A 22,430-nucleotide genomic window follows, 5' to 3' on the forward strand; every position below is an offset into this window, starting at 1 on the left:
GTTTGAAAACTTGAGTACAAGTAATTAAGGCATAAACAAGAATGTGAAAATGAGGCTGTGAAATTTAATACCAACATTCACCTATCTGAACTCCTGTTTTGTGTCAGAGACTCTGTGATGATTCTTTGCTGTTCCACTTAGAAGTAGAAAAATGATCTAACTTTTTCTGTTTTACCTGGTATAAAATATAGAGGATGCTACTGAATATACAGGTGAGTTAGTGCATTGACCCTTTTGAGCCAGAAATAGTGTGCTTTATGTTGACTGCTGAGTATTACTGCAATTTCTGTTTTATCAGTTTATAAAGTCACTTTAACATTTCAAATAATAATAACCTTATGACTCTACCATGGCTATCTTTACATCTTTACATTTGTGTATTATGGTATAGCTTCCCCAGAGTAGTAATATTTAGAGTAAGAACAAACATAAAACAACTGAGGCTGATTTGTTCTTTCTAATCATTTTTTATCTTTTTAAAAAGGTGTGGATGGGGGGAAAAGTAAAGGCTTCTTATGTATTAGCATCAGATGGGTTTGATACCAAGCATTGTACTCTTTCACCTCAGTGCTGCTGATATTCTCTACATATTCAATTGCTAACAATAGGCAATAGTAGATGCTGGGAAACTGTAATTTCAGGTGTGTGTATTATGGTTTTATTATAGTGAGTATATGGCTTAGCTGAGCTAATCTCTCATGTTTAAGTTTATTTTGCTTAAAATGGTGATATTTCAAATAACCATGTAAAACTCAGAAGTTATATCTTGTAAGAATTGAATCATAGGTACAAAGGATAGAGACAAATAGGTGTATTGTCAGCTATCTATTAATTTATTGTCCTTCACAAATACAGAAAAAACAGCTGTCATTTAAAGGTAATCTAAAATAGAACACTTAGTAAAAGCTCTCTTCCATTTGAAAACAAAAATATATAGACGCCCTAAGTGATAAACTCATGGCATTGTGGTCCACACTGGTTGCCTTTTGTAATTAATTCTAATCATATTATTCAGAAATAGATTCAGATATATAACCAGAATTGATCTGATGACAATATTTTCTTTTGTTTTATTTTTTGTCACTTTTATTGATGCAAGGGAAATTTATTTTAAATACAAGCATATACCATTTTATCATGCACTACTTTATTGTACTTAATGGTTATTGTGTGTGTGTGTGTGTGTGTGTGTGTGTGTGTGTTTATTGCATTTTAGGTTTTGAGGTACATGTGCAGAACATGCAAGATAGTTGCATAGGTACACACGTGGCAGTGTGTTTTGTTGCCTTCCTCCCCTTCACCCACGTTTGGCATTTCTCCCCAGGCTATCTCTCCCCAGCTCCCCGACCCACTGTTCCTCCCCTATTCCCCCCAGTGGACCCCAGTGTGTAGTGCTCCCTTCCCTGTGTCCATGTGTTCTCATTTTTCATCACCCGCCTATGAGTGAGAATATGCAGTATTTCATTTTCTGTTCCTGTGTCCGTTTGCTGAGAATGATGTTCTCCAGATTCATCCATGTCCCTACAAAGGACACGAACTCATCATTTCTGATTGCTGCATAATATTCCATGGTGTATATGTGCCACATTTTCCCAGTCCAGTCTATCATCGATGGGCATTTGGGCTGGTTCCAGGTCTTTGCTATTGTAAACAGTGCTGCAATGAACATTAGTGTGCATATGTGTCCTTATGGTAGATCGATTTATGGTCCTTTGGATATATACCCAGTAATGGGATTTCTGGGTCAAATGGAATTTCTATTTCTAGATCCTTGAGGAATCGCCACACTGTCTTCCACAATGGTTGAACTAAATTACACTCCCACCAGCAGTGTAAAAGTGTTCCTATTTCTCCACATCCTCTCCAGCATCTGTTATCTCCAGATTTTTTAATGATCACCATTCTAACTGGCATGAGATGGTATCTCAACGTGGTTTTGATTTGCATCTCTCTAATGACCAGTGATGATGAGCATTTTTTCATATGTTTCTTGGCCTCATGTATGTCTTCTTTCTTTAAGGCATTTTCAATACAAAGAAAATGAACTGTTTAAATCTATATTTGTGTCACTGCATCTACATAGTGTGGTATAATAAAAAATTAAACCTGTTGAGAATTTAGTTACTGCAATACATCTGATTCATATACTTGATTTTCAATTTTGTTAATTATTATGATAGAAGATTCTTAAAAATCCTACAAGTGCGTCATACATGAACGAACCCAATGGAAATTAAGCTTTTTGTATGAATTGTCTTCCTTGGTTGAAATTGGATCTGAAATAAAACATAATTCTATTTTTCCAAATAATTTTCTCTCACATTTGGAATTCACTGATAAAGATTTCTATACAGTCATAGAAGACCTTGAGAAAAGTTTTGAGAAACTTCTACAAAGGACTAAATTAGCTGCGTTTGAACAACCTACACCCAGCAAAAGCCAAGTGAAGCCTGAAACTTTACTCTAACAGAATGGAGATGAAGCACTCAGATCATCGAGTTTGTGAATAATTAATGGATTAGGGTAAAAATAATTAAAATCCCTTCCTAACCTGAGGTGAGTGGGAAGAAAAATCTCCATTATAGCATTTTCTATCTTATTCCATCAGAGTCATGACATTTTTAGGATTTCAATATATTGAGACAGACAGATAATGTGTTTTATTTGTTCTAAAGCTGAATCTGTTTTAATAAGGTTCACTTTTAGACTATTTCTGTTTGACACTTATTCAGTATATATTTTCTTCTTATAAAATATTTTAGTAACTTTAATCACATGAGATTATATCTCAATACAAATTACTTTATTCATTTGGAAGCCAGGTATTGTCTGCTCTGTGTTAGGCATGGTAGATATAGGGAAATATAAAGTAAATTCCTGCTCTCTATGATTTAACTGTCAAGAAGGGAAGATTGTGCAAATCTTCAGTTATTTAATTATAATTGGTTGTGCAGATCAATCACTGTGATTTAGTAATAAAAAGACAATAATAGGAATACATGAATTTTTAGTTATTCTGGGGAAGGAAATAAATAACTGCCTAGGAATAGAGAAAAGTTCAGTGAGTAGTTGACATTTGAGATGAATTTTGAAGGTTAAATAGGAGTTTTCAGGAGAAGAAGTTAGAATAGGATGCTCCAAACTGATTGTATGGAAGCAATAGAGTTATAAAGAAATATGCCCCATTTATTAATCATGGTATATGCTAAGTGCTAACAAGAAGGTTGAAGGTTTAGACATGTGGCCAGGCATGGTGACTCATGCCTGTAATTCCAGCACTTTGGGAGGCTGAGGCAGGAGAATTGCTAGAGATCAGGAGTTCAAGACCAGCTTGGGCAACAAAGGGAAACTCCATCTCTACAAAAATTAGCCTAGCACGGTGGTACATGCCTGTAGTTTCAGCTACCTGGGAGGCTGAGGTGAAAGAATGGCTTGAGCCTGGGAGGCAGAGGTTGCAATGAGCCAAGATGGTGCCACTTCACTCCAGCCTGGGTGGCAGACCCTATCTCCAAAAATAAATAAATAAATAAAAATATACACACACACACACACACAAATATATATAATTAAAAATTTAAAAATAGATATTCATGTAAGTAAAAACAGAAGTCCACTTCTTGGTCACAAATATGGTGGCTTTTTTCCATGCAGTGATTTGGACTTAGGCTCCTTTTTTCTTGGGTTCTTCTGTGTCTTAAGGTACAATTGCTTTCCACATCATCCCAACAGAAGGGGTAAGATATCTTGAGGGGTCATATCTGTGAGCCCAGAAATGGCCTGCTAAGCACCTATTTGTATTCCACTAGCTAGAACTCAGTCACATGGCCATGATTACTCACACAGAGTAGATAATACGTGGTTTCCAAATGAACATAGTAAGTTGTACTGAGATACAGTCTCATGTGACTAAAGTTACTGAAATGTTTTTATGGGAATAGAATATATATTGAATAAGTGCTAAATAAGAAATACACTCTAAAAGTAAACTTCTAGGGGAGGCTGAAAATACAATGTAGCTTAACTACTATGAAAAACGAAAACCTTGATGATTTTTCACAGTAATGATTCTTTCCTGCTTATGTCATCACTATACAATGCAAGTTTCAAAGAGGCTTTGCTGCATGCAGTCATTTAAGGATCAGCTTTTTTTCTATATGATGCTCAACAACATCCTAAGACCTCAGAGCTTCTGTATCATCCTCTACAGTGGCCAGAAGACAGACAGAGAATTTTCTGAGGTACTAGGCCTGAAAGTTGCAGACAACCCCTCCAACCACATCCTGTGAATAGAACTTAATCATGTGACTCCATTAGCCTCTGCTTTCCCCAGCACCAGCTCCAAGATGGGGAAATCTTTCAGCAACACCATGTGTAAGAAGGACTTTCATCCTGCCTCCAAATCTAATATCCAAAAAATATGGATAGCAGAACAGAAAATATCATATGATAAGAAGAAACAAGATGAGTTAATGTAACAATATCTTAAAGGATAAAAATCATAAGAATCATATGATAGTAGATTGGCTGTGACATATGAATGTGTAACGAATGATCTTAATGCATGTGTGAAACCCAGGAGTTTAAAAAATAGACAAAGAGAAAGAAGAAACAGAGGAAAGACTGAATACAAATTTGAATGGCAGGAAGGAGCCCCACAAGAAAAATATGCCGAGGATGACGTGAACATCAGAGATCAGCCCTTTGGTATTCAAGTTCGAAATTTGAGGTGCATTAAATGTCACAAATGGGGTCACATAAACACAGGTGGAGAATATCCTCTGTTTGGTCTTTCTGGAATCAATGCAAGTTCAGTTCCTAGTGATGGCTCAGGGCCATCAATGCATCCTTCAGGGCCAATAGAGGAAACAAGAAACACTGGATTTTCTCTCCAGTGAAATGTACGGTAGAGAAACGTGACCACAAATAATCCATCACAGGAGTATGTTGTAAGTGAGGGCGAAGAAGATCCAGTAGTTCAATTTTTAAAGTCATTAATGACCAAACAAAAAAGAAACTTCTCAGGAAGGTAGATAAACCGGAGAAGAAAAAAAGAAAAAGAAAAGAGCTAGAAAAAAGAAAAAGTTTCAGAAGAGCAGAAGTACACACAAAAAGCATAAAAACAAATCCTCTTCCTCCTCCTCCTCCTCTTCCCCTACTGAAAGCAATAGTGAGAGTGGGAGTAACATTCAATTAAAAAAAAAAAAAGAAAAGAAGAAAGCAAAGTAAAACAAGAGCTTAGGACATAAAACAGTGATTCTAAAGAGAAGGGCAAGTCTAAAAAGACAAAACACTTTATGAAAAATTTTCTAGCAGTCACCCTAACCAGGAAAATGCTAAGGAAAGGCTTGAGTTCTTAAAACCTGAGAGTTCTAGGGAGATAGCAAACAGAGCCATTCAGATTCTAACAAAAAGTCTGGAAGCCATAATCATAGCCCAAAGAAGAGAGCGTCTGGAAGAAAAGAGGGGAGCATCAGAAGCTGTGGCAGGGATGAAAGGAGCAGGAGAAGCCGAAGCACAAGTCCTGGTAGCTATAAGCAAAGGGAGATAAGAAAACAGCCACAGCGAGGTCCCAGTGGAAAGTGTAGTAGAATAAATGACAACAGAAGCTGTGGCATAGATGTTTACAGAGAAGAAAAAATGTAGAGAGTGCCCAAGAGATATGCATACTAAAATGACGCGTAGTGAGAGAGACTAAAGAGAGACTGTATGTGACAATTATCTGGGAACAAAAATAGCCCCAGTATTTTACGGATACCCTTATCAAGGGCTATTGTCTTTGTAACTAATAAAGCTCCATTAAAAAAAAAGAAAGAGAGACTGGAGAGTAATGTCCAGCTGTTTGCAAATTAAACTACATATTTGTATACAGGCCAGTTTTTTGACTTTTATTCTCCACACATGGAACACCCTTCCAGTTTCCTAAAGGAGACAGCCAATGTCGCATCCAGTCCCTGCCTCTAGCTCAGTATAGAACCTTCAAGAGATATGCAGTCCTCAGGCACAGATGCCATTTCTGGTAGTGCTGTATGAACTACGAGTTATGTTTATTTGATCCCCTTTTCCACCAAAAAAAAAGTGTATGTATGTTTTATATATCTACACAGAGTGAAGCAGAATATCTACAATAACCATGCCCATTCGAAGAATGGCAGAATGGAAGTAGTCATTTGGCTGTAGTGACTATCTGTTGGGCCAGCTTGGTGAATGAAGGTTATTTTCCTGACACTTGGTAGAGTTTCCAAATGAGACCTCGACTGTGTTTTCTGGGAATAACCCTTCGTTTTCTGTTATTCTCCACTGGGGAGATTGCCATCCTTTGGGGATACTCAGCTTTTACAGATAATTTACCTCTGGAAAAAGCTTGATGAACTGAAATATGTTTAACAACTTGAACATTCAAAGATGTTCTTTTTCTTTGACATTGTGTGTAACTGGCAACAGAAGTCCGTCAAAAATTTGGTAGGTTTCTGACGTATTTGCTTCAAGTCACTTTCATATCATGGTAACCACACTCAAAGTACTTTCGTAGACCTAGTTTTATCTCTGCTTGCTTATCCTCAGACCTTTTCTCTCAACTTGATAGGGTATCATGATGACAGTTGGATAGGCCTTTGTGGGAAGGTACCTCTAATCTGACTTTCTGAAATGTGGCTGAGTAAATCATTTCAACTGAAAAGTCTCACTGCTCAAAGCAGTTTTCTAAATCTCATCTTTTATGTCTCTTATTTTGGAGTTCAGAATCAATTGGCTTTCCCACCTTAGAAAAGCATCCAAATTCCTCCTGTTCCTTTTTCGCTACAAATAAACCGCTTATTTATTGTGATCTCTTTCTTGCAGTGCCTTTCCAAACTAATCCAATAGCAATCTATACTCATGAATAATGTTCTGTTTTACAACCTCTCTTTGTAGTTTTATATATATATATATGCTTGTGGTCTGCCTTTCTAGTTACCACATTTTATTTTTACCAAATATGTTGTCATAGTAAAGCATGGATCTCACCTGTCAGCCTTTTACACCTGCTTCTTTATAGCTCATTGCCCCAGCACTGAGCCAGTGACACATTCTTTAGGGTTGAGTGCAGCAGCAACACCCCTCAATATCTGTGTTAATCTGGCAGGCTAAAAGTTATTAGAATCAACAATAAACTCTCAACAGCTTATCACACACACGTACAAGACATGATTCTTGTTTACATCACAGTACAATGGAAATTGAGGGTACGGGAACTGCTTCATGTAATCATTTAGGGATCCAAATACCTGTCATCTCATGGCTCTTTGATTCTTCAGAGACTCAGAGTCCTCCATTATATTACTCACATCTGGCCTGCAAATAGTGTGTTGTTCACATATGGCTAGCAGGAGAGTAAAGGAATGTGGAGAAGTAAGTCAGGCTTTAAGGACTAGGCATGGAAATGGCACATATCACATCTATGTCTGTTCTGCTGCCCAGAACTCACAAACATAGCCCGACTTAATAAAGAGGATTGGATCACATAGTCTAAATGAGTATATGGAGAAAGATGACACAGATATTATTTACGGATGGCAAGTTTCTGCCACAACAAAAAGAAAATGGATTTGTGGTGAGGAACTGGCAATGTCTGCATTAGCTCATTTCAAGGATGCTGTACTACTTAGAAATTGAGCCTTGTGGGTTTTGCACCAATGGAGTCACTACTATAATTCAGATCCATCAGTTGTGCCCAAGTATGGAAGGAGAGAATAATAAAAAATTAAGTCAATGAAGGCCTTTTATGACATGGCAGAGAATTCCATTCTACAGTAACTGAGAATTTGTTGGAGATTTCTTTTTTCACAGTAGAATGACACAATCAAATTTTCATTATTCAGCTACAACTCTAGAAATGTAAGAGAAACAAGGAAACTAACATTAACTGGACATCATTTAGTGCCATAAATTACCTAGGTGTCATTTCATTTCACTCTAGAGGAAACTTGTAAATGAGAAAATGTTATTGTGTCCCATTATGACAGGTGAGGAAAGTTCATAAAGCTTTATCTTTTGTCTCACAGTGTCTCAAAGCCGATATGCTAACTGAGAAATATCTGACTCGAGAATCCATGTTCTTTTCAGTAGAAAAGCAGATTAATTGGAGGTGATACTAGAAACATAAAAGCCTTTTAGAAAATTGTGTCAGTGTCTCATGCAAGTAAAGAAGGGAGTATGTGAGGATGGAAGAAAACAGCAACTCATTTGGGACATAACTTGAAAGCATAGTAGACAAAATCTGGGCATCTATTGAATCCAAGAGGCAATGAGGAGGGAAGAATTAAAGATGTCTGTAACTCTTGCTTAGGAAAAAGGAAAGCGAGGAGCAGAAGCATGTTTACTGAGCTGATAATGACTTCAGTTCTGGCTGTTTTGATTATGAGATGCTTGGATTCATCATAGTGAGATGCACACCAGGGAGTGGGGAAAAAAAGATCTTAAAATAAGAAAGAGGTCAAACTGGAAAATTTTCTACTGTGCTATGTAATTTAAGGAAGATCATTAGCAAATTCTCCCACATCCTTAATGTCTCAAAATTTTCCCTTCACCTTCTTGCTTTAATAAAAATGCAGATGCCTCTGTGAACCTCATTTTCTTTGAAACCTCTACAGTAAATTCTGATTTTGCTGTCACAGCTCTTGGACCTGTAAATAAAGTAACTGTCCTTGTTTCTTATAGTGGATTCCAAAGCACTTTCCTCGCTTTTCCCTGAAAGAAAAAACAAAAAGCTTTAAATTCCACATCTTCGGAGGAGTTTCCTATTAACCCTGCTTATTACTGTCATCTACTGTTACCAGATGTATTAAGCAGCTTTTGCTGCATAGTGCTGCATAACAAACAATCCCAAACCTTATTTATAAAAACAATAATTTGTGTTCCATCTACTAGTCTGTGGATTGGCTTTATCTAGACAGGAACGAGCTAAACTCACTTGGGCTTAGGTCTAGATTGTAGATTAGTTTCAGATCTGTTTCATGCTTTCACAGTCCAAATCCCAGGCCAAATGAGCAGCCACCATCCCAGCATGCAGTTCTCACAGCAGAGGTCAGTAAGAGCTGAAGAGGACTGGCTAAATCCTGTAATAGCCTTAAAGCCTCTGTTCAAACTGGCACATTTTCACTTATCCATACATTCCATTGCCCACAGAAAGTGACATGGCCAAGGCTAATATTTACTAAACAATAATAAAATCTGCCACAGAGGGTCATGACTCTTTATTAATTAAATATTTGATCTCTTAAATCCCTGAAACCCTCTTATGTTAATTTTTATTATACTTCAAGTTATGGGATACATGTGCCAAATGTGCAGGTTTGTTATATAGGTATACACGTTCCATGGTGGTTTGCTGCACCCATCAACCCATCATCTACATTAGGTATTTCTCCTAATGCTATCCCTCCCTTACCATCCCAGCCCTCTGGGAGGCCCAAGTGTGTGATGTTCCCCTCCCTATGTCCATGTGTTCTCATTATTTGACTCCCACTCATGAGTGAGAAAATGCGGTGTTTGATTTTCTGTTCCTGTGTTAGATTGCTGAGAATGGTGGTTTCCAGCTTCATTCATGTCCCTGCAAAGGACATAGACTCATCCTTTTTTATGGCTACATAGTATTCCATGGTTTATATGTGCTACGTTTTCTTCATCCAGTCTATCATTGATGGACATTTGGGTTGGTTCCAAGTCTTTGTTTTCAGACAGTGCTGCAATAAACATGCGTGTGCATGTGTCTTTACAGTAGAATGATTTATAGTCCTTTGGGTATATACCTAGTAATGGGATTGTTGGGTCAAATGATATTTCCGGTTCTAGATCCTTGATATTGATTTTTAAAATAATGGTATGAGCATTATAATCCTTTCAAAATGCTAATTTCAAAACTCAGGTCTATCAGTTCTTTAGACTACTCTCTTCCTTTGGAGTTGGTTCATTCCCATCATCTCTAGACCCATTACCAAATAACAATTTCAATTTCAACCTTCCTATTTTCAACAACTTCTTTCTTTGTATATATTTTCTCTCATGTCCTCCCATAATTCCTGCTTACTACTTTTAATATCCTGTGTTTGGGCAGAATAATGACCCCCAAATATGTCAGTGTCCTAATTCCTGTAGTTACATGACAAAGGAAAGTTTAAATCATAGATGGAATTAAGTTTACCAGTTAGCATATCTTAAAACATGAAGCTTATCCTGGAATATCCAGATGGATTCATTGCAATCACAAGAGTCCTTAAATGAGGAAGGCAGAAGAGTAAGAACCAGAGAAAGATGTGAATGGATATTTTGCTGGATTTGAAGGTGAAAGGGGGCCATGAATAGGGAATGGGGGAAACCTCTAAAAACTAGAAAAAGCACAAAAACATATTTTTTCCCCAGAGTTTTCAGAAAGAAACTTAACCTTATCACCATCTTGATTTTAGCCCAGTGGGACGCATTTTGGAGTTCTGACATCCAGAATTATAAAATAATAAATTTGCATTTTTATAAACTATTATGTTTGTGGTAACTTGCTACATAAGCAATAGGAAACTAATAAACATCCCAACTCAAAAACTCCTTTAACCCCAGAAAACAATATTTTGATATTATCACCTTTTTACGTCCCTGACTTTCCTTAAGGCTTCATTTTATTCACTCAATTCAGCAGCTTAGAGTCTATGGCCAGACATTATAATCACCTCACTCTGTTGTTTTGTGATACTCACTCAGTAAAACCCAAACACTATCTCTCAGCCCACTCTAAGTCTGGACCCACATGACAGAATGCGACAATGACAGTGATTATGCAGAACACAATCACTTTAAATTCATTGTGTCTTTCATCAAGTGGGTCTTCAATACTGCCCAGCTAAATACTGTATTTCCGTAATCCGTTCACTAATTCACTCTTCTGAATAACTACTTTATATCTATTTCTCCTCAAAACTCATTCATCAATTCCCCCATTACATTAGGTCAATGACCTTGTTTCATTAAATAAAAGGAAACAATCTGAAGGTTATATCCACACTCGCCCACCTTTCCACATGTGTGTCCTGTATTTTCTCTCCTATTGCTATGGAGGGTGTGACTGTGCTTCTAGCTAAAGCCACGTCTTTCACTTGTACTCTATGTCTTGTCTCCTTTAACCCACCCAACTATCAATCAGAAAGTTCTCCTGTCTCTCTCAAGTCTTAATTTTCTCTCTCTACAACCATTTCACTTTATATATAAACATGGTATCATTTCTCCTATATTAAAAATTAAAAATATTTCCTTCTCCTGCCCCCAACCTTAGCTAAGGTCACCCATGTTCTTTCTCTTAGCGAAACTTCTCAAAAGTGATGCCTACAATTTTCGTCTTCTATTCCTTATCTCAGTTCCCTCCTGCATTCTTTCTTGAACTCATGCCATTTGGGATTTTCCTCAAACACTAAAAAACAATAGATTTTTTTTAAGTTGCCACTGACCCTGTATTCCAAAGTCCAAAGATAGTTATCAATTATCATTTTGTTTAACATATTAACAGCATTTGATTCTTCAGATACCTCTTTCTTCTTTAAAGTACTTTTTTTCACTTGGTTTCCAGGTCACCATCTTCTTATGGTATTCCTCTTAGCTCAGGGATAACTCCCTGTTTATCTCCTATGTTGCTTTCATATTTTTAATCTCCAGAGGGAGTGTAGTGTCTCAGATCAAACTCACGGGTCTTCTTCTCTATCCCTGCCCACTCTCTTAGTAATCTCATCCAATCCTATGGCTTAAGACATCAAGCTCAAAATTTTCAAATTTACATGTCTACCCAGTAACTCTCGCCTGAACTCCATCCAGCCTTTTATATTCAAGATTATCTACACAACATCACAATTTGGATTTTTAATAATCATGCAAAATATTCCTCTTGACTCACCCTTTCCCTGCCACAAGTACACACACACACACACACACACACACACACACACATCCCAAATACATTTCTTATGAATGCTTTACATATCACATCTCAATAGTAACTCCAGTTCTCATGGTTTCTTGGCCAAAACTTTGTATGGTAATATCAATTCTTCTCTTTATTTAGTATTCATGTCGGCTGTTTCTACTTTCAAAATATCTTCAGATTGTGAACTTTTATTCTTTAAATCTACTGTAGTCTCCCTGGTCAGAGCTTGTTTGAGCATGGCAGTAATCACCTAACTGTCCTAAACCTGTCAGCCATCAACTGGCTTCTTATTCTACTCTATGGAGGTCAAAGTCATTAACTGTTTCCCCAAAGCCAAGTCTACCCCATTTGAGCCTTAGTACAAAACATTATAAACTTCCCCCTCTTCTAGTGAATTCAGCTGCATCTGCCTAGCACCTGGCAGAATAAGAGTCTTTCCCATCTACCCAATTTATATTTCAGACTCCTCTCCTCATCCCCACTTCAACACAACTCCCTTTCTCTTTTCCTCACTTTACATCCATAGCATAGTATTTGCTTCTTTTGGTTGTTTTCTCTTGTCTTTTTAGAATGCAAGGTCCAGGAGGATGTATATGTTTCTCTGTCTTGTTTAATACTCTATTCCTAGTGCCTAAAAAAAAAAGCCTGATATATAGCAGGTGTTCAGTTATGTTTCTTGAATTAATGAGTTGAATCAATTGTATTTCCTGAGCAAGAAAACCTAACGCAGTTAAATATAATGAATAAGATCACTCCAAATATTTAGAATGAGAAAACATTTACCATTCAAGACAAGGAAGCACACTGAGAAGGAGTAAACATATTAAAATATGTGACTTGATTCCAGCTCCCCAAACTCAAAATAAATCAATTGCTTCATTATTGATTTATTGGCATAATAATTAACATAAATTAATTCTAAAATATATTATACAAGGACTATGTGTGTTATTGTGTATGTTTGATGGGGAATTGGAAAAGGGAAAGAGATGACACTAACAAATTTAGTTTTACCTTCAAAGATCAGGCACTTTTTGGAATTCGCTTCAAGTGATAGACTAGTATAAACATTTGGAAAACCTCAGATTAAAGAAAACTCAAAAAAATGCTCAGTTTCATTCTTATCTTTTCTATGATTGCTGTAAATTTCCCACAAAGCAGAAAACCACAAGTAATGGAAATATATGTCAACAGCTCAAAAATCAAAGAAACTAGAGCTCAATTTGGGAAACAAAAAATCACCCCTATGATATATATTTTTTAATTTAAAATTTAAACTATATTTACATTACTAAAATTTTATCCCTGTGCATCAATGGCTCTTTCTGGTGCTTAATTCCTTTTTAGATTGTCACTTCACAGAAAATTTTAGTAAATTCACTTAAAAAAAAATCTATGCTTTGGGCCATGTGCAGTGTAATCCTGTAATACCAGTGCACACCTGTAATCTCAACACTTTGGGAAGCCAAGGAGGGTGGGTCACCTGAAGTCAGAAGTTCAAGACCAGCCTGAACAACATGGAGAAACCTCGTCTCTACTACAAATACAAAAATTAACAGGGTATGGTGGCACATGCCTGTAATCCCAACTACTTGGGAGGCTGAGGCAGGAATATCGCTTGAACCCGTGAGGTGGAGGTTGCAGTGAGCGAGATCGTGCCATTGCACTCCAGCCTGGGCAACAAGAGCTAAACTCAGTCTCGAAAAAAAAAAATTTAAAAAAAAAATTCTCTGCCTTCTGTGCTCTTCTGTTTTTCAGCTCATACGAATTATCCTATCTAATTGAATGTGTTTACCACCTGAATATGTCCACCACACTGGAACTTCATGAAATAAAAGACAAAATTATCTGTTACACAATCGTTTGCATAATTTATCAGATCAGCTTCTTTCCATGGAGACACTTGTGGATTCTCTGTTCTATACTGTCAATTCCCAGGTTTGTATTATTGCTTATTGTGTTATTATTTGCTGAAATGAATTTTAAAATAATGACTCTATCCTGTGACATTATAATCCAACTGCAAAAATACCAGTTGCCATGAACAGCAGGCTCTGGCTGTCTGTTCTCATGGAACAGTGTGCTCTGCCCAGGTCTTTTCCTTGCCCTTTCCATTTGTCTAACATTTGTCCTCTTCCACTAGCCAATCTGCATAAAATTAATTACTGAGAAATGGCTAAATGATGTTTAGATTATATAGAAACAACCCAGTAATTGTTTTTCTACTTAGAGTTGTTCATCGGACAAACACATTAGAAAAGACATTTTGGGGATAATTGGTAAAATTTATGAGTGGATAGAGTATTGGATGATATCAAGAAAGCGTTTTTTCAGATATAATAATATTTCTTATTTATGTGTTCTTATCTTTGTAAAGATGCACATTAGAAGTACTTAGAGATAAAATGTAATGATGTATGTAATTTATTTCACAGTAATTAAGCAAATAAAAATGAAGTCATAAAGTGAAAAATAAAGCTATCAACTTCAGGAATATAACTGATGGTTTATGTTAACACTTCTATTGGCATATATTATTCCAGTTATTAAAAAAATTACTAAGTAGCAGTTATTGAGTGCTAATTATGTGCCAGGCACTCTGATAAGCATTTTATATGCACTATCACATTGAATTATCCAACATTTATTTGCCGGGTAATAATATTGCCCTTTTAAAAATGGGAATATTGGGGGGACCGACTCAAGATGGTGTGGTGAGAACAACCCAAGATTGGAGCTCTCGGTGAACGCACGGAGGGTGAGTCAGGGCCGCATTTCCAGACAGATCTTTGTTGCTGACAGGATGGGGAAATTCCCAGGTATAAAAGAGATGTGGGATGCCAGCACAGTGGTTTTGGCTTGTGCACCCAGTGGCCGGTGCAACCTGTTGAACTGGCAATCTGAGACTTGAGAGGGCAGATTGGCATATCCATCTGATTGAACGGGACTTGGACAGTGAGCCTGGCCAGGAGGTTTCAGGGAAACGGCGTTTGGGCCAGCACAGTGGGACAAACAAAATGGCGATTCCAAACACTCCAGGTAGAGAGTTTCACTGCAGGTACAGCTGAACCCAGGATGGAGCAGCTCGGCGGGGGAGGGGCATTCGCCATTACCGAGGCAATCCACACTTACTGAGGTTACACTCCCATTGCTGACACAGCCTGCCATTGCTGAGGCAACCCACCACAACAGAGAGACTCTGCCACAGGGTGTAGCCTGTGGCAGCAGGGCAGAGACCGCAGCAGCAGGGCAGAGCCTGCAGCAACAGGGTGGACATCACACCAGCATGGCAGACCCTCGGCAGGCAAATAATGACTAGATTGCCTCCTAGCTGGGCAGAACAGCGCAACAGGCACTCATAAAGAAAGCCCCAACCCCCCGAGACAGAGCATCTGAGAAAAAAAGAAGTTTTTTTATGAGTTCTGCGGCAGCAGAATTAAACGTAGCAGCCTAACAGCCCTGAATAAACAACAGAGCTCATAGCTCAGCACTTGAGCTCCTATAAAGTAGAGACTGTCTCCTCAAGCAGCTCCCTGACCCCTCTATATCCAGAAGACTGACATTTGGCAGGCATCATTCTGGGACAAAGATAGCAGAAAAAGAAACTGGTAGCATCCCTCACTGTTCCACAGCTGCTATAGGTGCACCCCAGACTAGCAGGGCATAGAGTGGACCTCAGCAGTTCTACAGTGCAGGGGCTAGACTGGTAGAAGGAAAACCACGTAACAGAAATACTTCATCATCAACAATCTGGGCCTCCACTCAGAGACCCAATCAAAAAGTCAGCAACTACTCAGACGACAGGTGGATAAATCCACAAAGATGGGAAGAAACCAGCGCAAAAAGGAGGAAAACACCCGAAACCAGAACACCTCGCCTCCTAGAAAGGACCAAAACTCCTCACCAGCAAGGGAACAAAGATGGACGGAGAATGACTATGACAAAATGACGGAATTAGACTTCAGAAGGTGGATAATGAGAAACTTTTGTGAGCTAAAAGAACATGTTTTAAATCAATGCAAAGAAACTAAGAACCTTGAAAAAAGATTCGAGGAAATGATAACAAGAATGGACAACTTAGAGAGAAATATGAATGAATTGAAGGAGCTAAAAAACACATTACGAGAACTTCGTGAAGCATGCACAAGTTTCAACAGCCGAATTGACCGAGCAGAAGAAAGAATATCAGAAGTCGAAGATCAACTCAGTGAAATAAAACGAGAAACCAAGATTAGAGAAAAAAGCGCAAAAAGGAATGAACAAAGTCTCCAAGAAATGTGGGACTATGTGAAGAGACCTAACCTATGTTTGATAGGTGTACCAGAATGTGACGAAGAGAATGAATCCAAGCTGGAAAATAGTCTTCAGGATATCATCCAGGAAAATTTCCCCAACCTAGCAAGGTAGGCCAACACTCAAATGCAGGAAATACAAAGAACACCACAAAGATATTCCACAAGAAGAGCAACCCCAAGGCACATAATCGTCAGATTCACCAGGGTTGAAATGAAGGAGAAAATACTAAGGGCAGCCAGAGAGAAAGGTCGGGTCACCCACAAAGGGAAGCCCATCAGACTCACAGCAGATCTCTCGGCAGAAACACTGCAATCCAGAAGAGAGTGGGAGCCAATATTCAACATCCTTAAAGAAAAGAACTTTCAACCAAGAATTTCATATCCAGCCAACCTGAGCTTCAGAAGTGAAGGAAAAATAAAATCCTTTGCGAACAAGCAAGTACTCAGAGATTTTGTCACCACCAGGCCTGCTTTACAAGAGCTCCTGAAAGAGGCACTACACATAGAAAGGAACAACCAGTACCAGCCATTCCAAAATCACACTAAATGCTAAAGAGCATCAACATAATGAAGAATCTACATCAACTACAGGCAAAACAGCCAGCTAGCATCAAAATGTCAGTATCAAATTCACACATAACAATATTAACTCTAAATGTAAATGGACTAAATGCACCAATCAAAAGACACAGACTGGCAAATTGGATAAAAAGCCAAAACCCAGCAGTGTGCTGTATCCAGGAAACCCATCTCACATGTAAGGATACACAAAGGCTCAAAATAAAGGGATGGAGGAAGATTTACCAAGCAAATGGAGAGCCAAAAAAGCAGGAATGGCAATTCTCATCTCTGATAAAATAAACTTTAAAGTAACAAAGATCTTTTTTCTAAGTCGGCACTCGCCAAGGAGAAAGCCATGTTCAGTTCAAGCGCCAAGATGGTGAAGCCCAATGGCGAGAAGCCAGATGAGTTCAAGTCCGGCATCTCCCAGGCTCTTCTGGAGCTGGAGATGAACTCGGACCTCAAGGCTCAGCTCAGGGAGCTGAATATTATGGCAGCCAAGGAAATTGAAGTTGGTGGTGGCCGGAAAGCTATCATAATCTTTGTTCCTGTTCCTCAACTAAAATCTTTCCAGAAAATCCAAGTCTGGCTGGTACGTGAATTGGAGAAAAATTTCAGTGGGAAGCATGTTGTCTTTATTGCCCAGAGGAGAATTCTGCCTAAACCAACTCGAAAAAGCCGTACAAAAAATAAACAAAAGCATCCCAGGAGCCATACACTGACAGCTGTGCACGATGCAATCCTTGAGGACCTGGTCTTCCCAAGTGAAATTGTGGGCAAGAGAATCCGCGTGAAACTGGATGGCAACTGGCTCATAAAGGTTCATTTGGACAAAGCACAGCAGAACAATGTGGAACACAAGGTTGAAACTTTTTCTGGTGTCTATAAGAAGCTCACGGGCAAGGATGTTAATTTTGAATTCCCAGATTTTCAGTTGTAAACAGAATGACTAAATAAAAAATATATTCCCAGTAAAAAAAAAAATAATAAATAAATAAATAAATAAATAAATAAATAAATAAATAAATAAAGTAACAAAGATCAAAAGAGACAAAGAAGGCCATCACATAATGGTAAAAGGATCGATACAACAAGAAGAGCTAACGATTCTAAACATATATGGACCCAATACAGGAGCACCCAGATACATAAGGCAAGTTCTTTATGACTTACAAAGAGATTTAGACTCCCACACAATAATAGTGGGAGACTTTAACACTCCACTGTCAATAATAGAAAGATCAACCAGACAGAAAATCAACAAGGATATCCAGGGCTTGAACTCAGACCTGGAACAAGCAAACCTGATAGACATTTACAGAACTCTCCATCCCAAATCCACAGAATATACATTCTTCTCAGCACCACATCACACCTACTCTAAAACTGACCATGTAATTGGAAGTAAAGCACTCCTCAGCAAATGCAAAACAACTGAAATCATAACAGTCTCTCAGACCATAGTGCAATCAAGCTACAACTCAGAATTCAGAAACCAACTCAAAACCACACAGCTTCATGGAAACTGAACAACTGGCTCTTGAATGTTGACTGGATAAACAATGAAATGAAGGCAGAAATAAAGAAGTTCTTCGAAACCAATGAGAATGAAGACACAACATGCCAGAATTTCTGGGACACATTTAAAGCAGTCTCTAGAGGAAAATATATAGCAATAAGTGCCCATATGAGGAGAGTGGAGAGATCCAAAATTGACACCCTATCGTCAAAATTGAAAGAGCTAGAGGAGCAAAATCAAAAAAACTCAAAACCTAGGAGAAGAAAAGAAATAACTAAGATCAGAGCTGAACTGAAGGAGATAGAGACACGAAAAACCCTTCAAAAAATCAATAAATCCAAGAGCTGGTTTTCTGAAAAGATCAACAACATAGACAAACCACTAGCCAGATTGATAAAAAAGAAAAGAGAGAACAACCAAATAGATGCAATAAAAAATGACAAAGGGGAAATCACCACAGATTCTACAGAAATTCAAACCATCATCAGAGAATATTAAAACAACTCTATTTATGCACATAAACTAGTAAACCTGGAAGAAATGGATAAATTCCTGGACTCCTGTGTCCTCCCAAGCCTAAACCAGGAGGAAGCTGAAACTATGAATAGACCAATAACAAGGTCAGAAGTCGAAGCAGCAATTAAGACCCTACCACACAAAAAAAGCCCAGGTCCAGATGGGTTTACAGCCGAATTCTACCAGACATACAAAGAGGAGCTAATACCATTCCTTCTGAAACTATTCCAAATAATCCAAAAAGAAGGAATACTTCCCAAATCATTTTATGAGACCAACATCATCCTGATACCAAAACCCGGCAGAGACCCAACAAGAAAAGAAAACTTCAGGCCAATATCCATGATAAACATAGATGCAAAAATCTTCAATAAAATATTGGCAAGCCGATTGCAACAGCAAATCAAAAAACTTATCCATCATGATAAAGTAGGATTCATCCCGGGGCTTTGAACCAGCAAGGCTGGTTTAACATACACAAGTCTATAAACGTAATTCACCACATAAACAGAACCAAAAACAAAAACCACATGATTATCTCAATTGACGCAGAGAAGGCATTTGACAAAATTCAACAGCCCTTTATGCTAAAAACCCTCAATAAACTCAGTATCGATGGAATGTATCTGAAAGTAATAAAAGCTATTTATGACAAACCAACAGCCAATATCATATTGAATGGGCAAAAACTGGAAGCATTCCCTTTGAAATCCGGCACTAGACAAGGATGCCCTCTGTCACCACTCCTATTCAATATAGTACTGGAAGTTCTAGCCATAGCAATCAGGCAAGAAAAAGAAATAAAGGGTATTCAAAGAGGAAAGGGGGAAGCCAAATGGTCTCTATTTGCAGACAACATGATAGTATATCTAGAAGACCCCATCGCCGCAGCTCAAAAACTCCTGAAACTGTTAAGCAACTTCAGCACAGTCTCAGGATATAAAATCAATGTGCAAAAATCACAAGTATTCCTCTACACCAATAACAGACTTAAAGAAAGCCAAATCAAGAACAAACTGCCATTCACAATTGCTACAAAAAGAATAAAATACCTAGGAATACAACTAATGAGAAATGTAAAGGAACTCTTCAAGGAGAACTACAAACCACTGCTCAACGAAATAAGAGAGGACACAAACAGATGGGGAAACATTCCATGTTCATGGTTAGGAAGAATCAATATCATGAAAATGGCTATACTGCCCAAAGTAATTTACAGAATCAACGCTATCCCCATCAAGCTACCATTGAGTTTCTTCACAGAACTGGAAAAAACCACCATGAACTTCATATGGAACCAAAAGGGAGCTGGCATAGCCAAGTCAATTCTAAGCAAAAAGAACACAGTGGGGGGCATCACACTACCGGATTTCAAACTATACTACAAGGCTACAGTAATCAAAACAGCATGGTACTGGTACCAAAACAGAGATACAGACCAATGGAACAAAACAGAGGCATTGGAGGCAACACAACATATCTACAACCATACAGTCTTTGATAAACCTGACAAAAACAAGCAATGGGGAAAGGATTCCCTGTTTAATAAATGGTGTTGGGAAAACTGGCTAGCCATGTGCAGAAAGCAGAAACTGGACCCCTTCCTGACACCTTACACTAAAATTAACTCCAGATGGATTAAAGACTTAAACATAAGACCTGGCACCATAAAAACCCTAGAAGAAAATCTAGGCAAAACCATCCAGGACATAGGAGTAGTCAAGGACTTCATGAACAAAACACCAAAAGCATTGGCAACAAAAGCCAAAATAGACAAATGGGACCTAATCAAACCCTACAGCTTCTGCACGTCAAAAGAAACAGTCACTAGAGTGAATCGGCAACCAACAGAATGGGAAAAATTGTTTGCAGTTTACCCATCTGACACAGGGCTGATATCCAGAATTTACAAAGAACTCAAACAGATTTACAGGAAAAAAACAAACAAGGCCATTCAAAAATGGGCAAAGGATATAAACAGACACTTTACAAAAGAAGACATATATGAGGCCTACAATCATATGAAAAAATGCTCATTGTCACTGGTCATCAGAGAGATGCAAATCAAAACCACATTGAGATACCATCTCACGCCAGTTAGAATGGCGATCATTAAAAAATCTGGAGACAACAGATGCTGGAGAGGATGTGGAGAAAAAGGAACACTTTTACACTGTTGGTGGGAGTGTAAATTAGTTCAACCATTGTGGAAGACAGTGTGGCGATTCCTCAAGGCCTTAGAAATAGAAATTCCATTTGACCCAGCAATCCCATTACTGGGTATATATCCAAAGGACTATAAATCGTTCTACTATAAGGACACATGCACACGAATGTTCATTGCAGCACTGTTTACAATAGCAAAGACCTGGAATCAACCCAAATGCCCATTGATGATAGACTGGACAGGGAAAATGTGGCACATATACACCATGGAATATTATGCAGCAATCAGAAATGATGAGTTCGTGTCATTTGTAGGGACATGGATGAATCTGGAGAACATCATTCTCAGCAAACTGACACAAGAACAGAAAATGAAATACTGCATATTCTCACTCATAGGCAGGTGATGAAAAATGAGAACACATGGACACAGGGAGGGGAGTACTAAACACTGGGGTCTATTGGGGGGAAAAGGGGAGGGCCAGCGGGAGGGGGAGCTGGGGAGGGATAACCTGGGGAGAAATGCCAAATGTGGGTGAAGGGGAGAAAGGAAGCAAAACACACTGCCATGTGTTTACCTATGCAACTGTCTTGCATGTTCTGCACATGTACCCCAAAAACCTAAAATGCAATAAAAAATTTTAAAAAATGGGAATATTACCTCAGAAAAATTAAGTTATTGTCCAATATGACAGTGTTTAAAATATTTTACACAGAAGCAAAAATATATCTGTCAAGATAAGGCAAATTAAAATAATTGAAGAAAAATAAATGAAGGAAATTTAGTAATAGAAAAATATACAGCCAGTAGTGAGTTTGGCAAGATAATTTAAGGCCTTGAGGTGTATATGCTTTTGAAATAAACACCATAAATTTGGTCCTAAGTTTATCAGCAAGCCACACAAAAAGGAAAGTACTACTAGTTACAAAATTCACAGGGTTCTGAAAGTTAAGAAAAAATATAATTTAGTAAAAGCATAATTATCATTATTTCCAAGAAGAGTTCAGAGAACAGTTTCTATTGACTCTGAGGACACAGGTTAATAAAAAGAAAACATCCTTTGGACCAGTGATAATTAAACTTCATTGTTCATAATAATTATCTACCTTTTTGTATTAATAAACTTTGTTTTTAGAGCAAATTTAGATTCACAATAAAATGGAGCAGAATGTACAGAGAGTTTCCGTATACCTCTATTCCCAAACACATAGACCCTCCCCCACCACTGACATCATGCACCACAGTGACGTATTTGATAAACCTACAGTGACACATTATCTCCTAAAGTTTGTAATTTGTGTTAGGGTTCACTCTTAGTAATGTACAGTCAGTGGATTTTGACAAATGTATAATGATATGTATCTACCATGTAATATAGTTTCCCTGCCCTAAAGGTCCACTATGCTCTGCCAATTCATCCTCCCTTGAACCCCT

The 22,430-nt window shown here is 38.0% G+C and overlaps 2 pseudogenes; both read left to right on the forward strand.

Moving 5' to 3' along the window:
* The first annotated feature begins 3,666 nt into the window (after positions 1-3,666).
* Positions 3,667-6,057, forward strand: LOC100411969 (uncharacterized; annotated as a pseudogene).
* Positions 6,058-17,114: 11,057 nt separating this feature from the next.
* Positions 17,115-17,759, forward strand: LOC100396259 (ribosomal protein S7 pseudogene; annotated as a pseudogene).
* Positions 17,760-22,430: the final 4,671 nt, after the last annotated feature.

Source organism: Callithrix jacchus, chromosome 3, assembly GCF_049354715.1.
Source record: "Callithrix jacchus isolate 240 chromosome 3, calJac240_pri, whole genome shotgun sequence".
Taxonomy (NCBI): Eukaryota; Metazoa; Chordata; class Mammalia; order Primates; family Cebidae; genus Callithrix; species Callithrix jacchus.